The sequence below is a fragment of the Elephantulus edwardii genome, unplaced genomic scaffold (assembly GCF_000299155.1).
Source record: "Elephantulus edwardii isolate Elephantulus edwardi_28Jun2011 unplaced genomic scaffold, EleEdw1.0 scaffold00577, whole genome shotgun sequence".
Classification (NCBI taxonomy): Eukaryota; Metazoa; Chordata; class Mammalia; order Macroscelidea; family Macroscelididae; genus Elephantulus; species Elephantulus edwardii.
The window spans coordinates 98,503-103,435 of record NW_006400327.1 but is presented as its reverse complement, the minus strand read 5'-3'; positions in this window follow the sequence as shown (position 1 = coordinate 103,435).

Below are 4,933 nucleotides of genomic sequence, written 5' to 3'. Positions count from 1 at the left end.
ATTGTTATACAATCCCTCCCCGCAAATCCACTCCACTATGCAGTCTTCGCTCTGGACACCTGTCATGACAATAATACGTAATCATATATCCGTTTTAAACAATTCTCTCTCTCTCATCTGTTTCAATGCAGTATACATAATTTATTCTATCTTTTTCAGTCTTCCCCCAACCTCAGTGTCAATCCCATTTTACAACAGTGGCAGTATGCAGTATTTGTCCTTTTGTGTCTGAGATTTTTCACTCAGTATAATGTCCTTCATGGTCACCATTTTGAATAATGTTTCATGAGTTCCTTGTTTTTCAATGCAGTGTAGTATTCCATTGTGTGAGTATACCACAGCTTCTCTATCCATTCATTTGTTCATGGGCACTTAGGTTGTTTCCAATCTTTTGCTATTGTGAACAAAGGTACGATAAACATAGGTATGCGTAGTTTCCTGTTTTGGTGGTGTCTTCACCTGGCTTTAGTATCAAGAATATCTTTGCTTCATAGAATGAGTTTGGGAGAATTCCATCTTCTATTTAAATAGTTCATATAGGGTTGGTGACAGATCTTCTCTAAATGTTTGATAAAATTAACGTGTAAAACCATCTGGTCTAAGACTTTTTTTGGCTAGAAGTTGTTTTATTACCTTTTCAATTTCTTCTTCTGTAATGGGTCCATTCAGGTGTTCAATTTCAGATGGAGCCAGTTTAGACAGGTTGTGAATTTCTAAGTATGTGTCCATTTCCTTTAAGTTTTCATATTTGTTTATTATTTTTATAATATTCCAATGTTACCTTTTTATGTTAGTTTGTTCCATTGTGATGCTGCCCACTTCGTCTCTTATTTGGATTATTTGTGTTAATTTTGCTAGTGGTTTGTTGATTTTATTGACCTTTTCAAAGAACTAGCTCCTTGTTTTGTTATTTCTGCTCTAATTTTTATCATCTGTTTTTTTAGAGGGTGCCGAGTTTTCTTGCTGTTCTTTTTCAATTTGTTGGAGATGTTGGGTTAGAGAGGCAATGGTCATTTCTTCCCGGCCTTTTGATATGTTTGCTTATTGCTATAAACTAACCTTTGATTACTGCTTTGGCTGTTTCCCAGAGGTTTTTTTAAGTGTTGTTTTCATTGTCATTTGTTTCAAGAAACCTTTTAATGTCATTTTTTTATTTCTTCTAGTATCTACTCATGTTCAAGAAAGGTGTTGTTCAACTTCCAAATGTATGGGGTTTTTTTCTCTCCTTTATCCACTTTAATTAATTTCTAATTTTGTAGCATTGTAATCTGAGAAAAGGCTTCGTATTATTTCTATGTTTTTGAATTTATTCACGCTTGCCTTGTGACTTAAAATGTGATATAGTCTGGAGAATGTTCCATGCACATTGGAGAAGGTATACTGTGTTTGTTGGGGGTCTATTAGCGTATAAATATCTATGAGGTCGAGTTGGTTTATTGTGTGGTTTAATTCTTGAGCACCTTTGTTGAGTTTTTTTCTGGTACTTCTCTTTTCTTGAGACGGGTGTATTGAAGTCTCCAACTACTATAGAAGTGCTTTCTATTTCCTTTTACAGTTTTGTGAAGGTTTGTTTTATGAATTTTGCAGGTCTTTCATTTGGTGCATAGATATTTATTATTGTTATATCCTCTTGCTCTACTGACCCTTTAAACACTATCCTTGTCCATTGTGATGGTTTTTGCATTGAAATGTATTTTATCAAAGATTAATTTCACTGCGCCTGCTTATTTTCAGATTCCATTTGATTGTCATATTTCCCCATCCTTTTATTTTTATCTTTATCTTAATTTTTTAGGTGTGTCTCTTATAGACAACATATTGATGCATTTTGTCTTTTTATACAATCTGCTACTCTTCTTCTCTTCAGTGGTGCATTCAAATCATTCACACTCAGTGTGATTATTGAAAGGCAGGATTTTATTGCTAACATTTTGTTGAGTTCTTTTTGGTGTTGTTGCTAGTTACTTTGGTCCATGCTGCTTTCTGTGGCACCTCAGTAAGCAGGCCATCCTGCAACACTGGTCTTCTTTTTACAAACTCCTTTAGGTTCTGTTTTTCTGGGACCATATTGATCTTTCCTTCATATTTGATAATTTTGCTGGGTACAGTATTCTTGGTTAACAGTTGTGTTCTTTGAGTGTTTGATGTATGTCCCTCCACTGTCTTCTTGCTAACATGGTTTCTGCTGAAAAATCAGCACTTAATCTTATCTGCACTGTCCCTCCAACCTCACAAGCATGATGTCTCTCTCCAAGGACTGGTCCCTCCTTGCAACATGTCCAAAGTATGTCAGACAAAGCCTCAGAATCCTTGCCTCCAAGGAGCAGCCTGGTTTAATGCTCTCCAGGATGAATCTGTTTTCTTAGCAGTCCACGGTACAGTCAATACTCTTCTTCTTCTATCCTCCCTAGTCATTGTCCAACTGACACATAAAAAGTGACTGCAAAGACTATGGCCTGTATCAGGTGCACCTTAGTCTCTAAATTAACATCGTTGTTCTTCAGTACTGTGGAGAGGTCCCTAACAGCAGACTTTCCCATGGCAATGCGCCTTTTAATTTCCTGGATGCTGGTTCCAAGAGTGTTGACTGTAGTGCCAAGCAAACTAAAGCTGTGAACAATCTCAATCTCTTCATCATCCATCCTGATGCTGCCAGTTGGCCCAGGGGTGAGAATCTTTGTCTTCTTGACATTGAGCCTCAATCCATATTGAAGGCTGCAGTCCTTGAACCTCTTCAGCAAACGTTTCAGGTCCTCCTCAGTTTCAGCAAGCAGGGTTGTGTCATCTGCATAATGCAGATTGTTGATGGGTCTTCCCCGAATCCTGATGCCACACTTCTCATAGAGCCCTACCTCCTGGATCATCTGTTATGCATATAGGTTGAAAAGGTATGGAGATAGGACACATCCCTGGCATACACCATTCCCAATTTTGACCTGTGCAGTGTTTCCCTGCTCTGTTCTGATGACTGACTCCTGGTCCAAGTACAGGTTTCACATTAGCACGATCAAGTGTTCTGGAATTCCCATTCTTCTCAGAGTCAGCCACAGTTTGTTATGATCCATACAAATTACTTTGCATAATCAATGAAACACAAATAGACATTCTTCTGATATTCCCTGCTTTCAGCTAATATCCGTCTAACATTAGCTACAATATCCCTAGTACCACGACCCCTTCTAAACCCAGCCTGGACTTCTGGCAGTTCTCTGCTGATGTGTGTGCTGTTCCAGTCGTGTTTGGATAATCTTCAGTAGAATCTTGCTTGCATGTGAAATCAACGATATTGTTCTATAATTTCCACACTCTGTTGGGTCACCTTTCTTTGGAGTGGGAACAAATATAGATCTCTTCCAGTCAGTTGGCCAAGTGGTTGTTCTCCAGATTTCTTGGCACAACTTGGTGAGCACATCCAGGGCAACATCTGTTATCTGAAATACTTCAATTGGTATACCATCTATTCCTGGGGCCTTATTTTTTGCTATTTCCTTCAAAGCAGCTTGAACTTCTTCCTTCATCACCATAGGCTCTTGCTCATAAGTTGTTTCATGAAATTCTTCTGTGTCTGCCAATTCCTTTTGATACAGTGACTCAGTATATTCTTTCCATCTTCTTTTATTACTTCTTGGATCATTTAATATTCCGCCTAAAGCATCCTTGATTACAGCAGCTCGAGGTTTGAATTTATTCTTCAGTTCCTTGAGCTTAAGAAATGCGGAGTGAGTTCAGCTCTTTTGATTTTTTTACTCCAGCTCCTTGCTGCTTGTTTCTTATATAACATATTTGCAATGAATGCGTCATTGTGCAAAATTCAATCATTCTGTTCTCTAAAGGGAAGTTCTCTGGTGGCTTAATGGTAAAGAATTGCCCTGCCAACCTGAAGGCAAAAAGTTCGAATCTACTAGCTGTTCTGTAGGAGAAAGATGGACAATCTTCTCTCATCCTCTACCTCTGAAAACTCACTCGAGGGTCAGCTATGAGTCAGTTCCAACTTAACAGTTCATAACAATAAATGAGTGTTAAGGGAGTTCTGGTGGCCCACTCTGTAGGGAATTGTGCTGCCACACTAGAAGTGGTATTCAAATCCAAGAGCATCTCCACAGGACAAAGATTGGGAGTCTCCTTCCAGGTGGTTTACATTTTCCAAAAACCTGCTGGAGAGTCAGCTGTGAGTCAGTTCCAGCTCAACAACTATGAGTTTGAGTTCTGAGCTATGCAGAACTAGACTTCAAGAGGAAGCCCGGTTACCTTCTGGTTCTATGACCTTCAGCAACTTGGTAAATTTCACCTAAATTTTTATCAAGAACTGTAGTTCTCCCTCTTGTGGCATCTTTTGCTTTATGAAACATTATTCATCAAGATATTGTTGTTTTTAGCTGTTGAGTCCACAACATCTCATAGCAATTCTACCAATATGGAGGCAGCTGGGAGAAGTAGGGGGAGTTGAACAAAATTTTGCCAAATCTCCTGTGAACTATCAACTCACATCCAAGCTGAATGAACTCCGGGCACAAGATTCAAAAATAAAATTACTTACAGATCCACTGTAATCAATCTTGTAAAGCCAGTGAGAAAGTGACAAATAGCTAAAGCAGCAAGCAAAACACATCACATGCAGAACAAAGAGAACATACAGTATGATTCTATTTTCTATAAAATTCTAGAAAATGCAAATAACTCTATAATGACAGCAAGCAAATCAGTAGTTGCCCACAATGGGAAGTGGAAGGGCAGAAAAAGGCAACAGAGAGATTGTAAAAGTACAAGATACTACTGCACTGAAACAGAGGAGGGAGAAAACTGTTTAAAAGAGATATATTTCTGCCATGACACGAGTCTAGAGCGATGGCTACATGGTGGAGGGGACCTGGGGGAGGGTTTGTAAAACAATGAAAGAATCTTTTCTTTTACTTTTCCATAATTTTTGACTCAT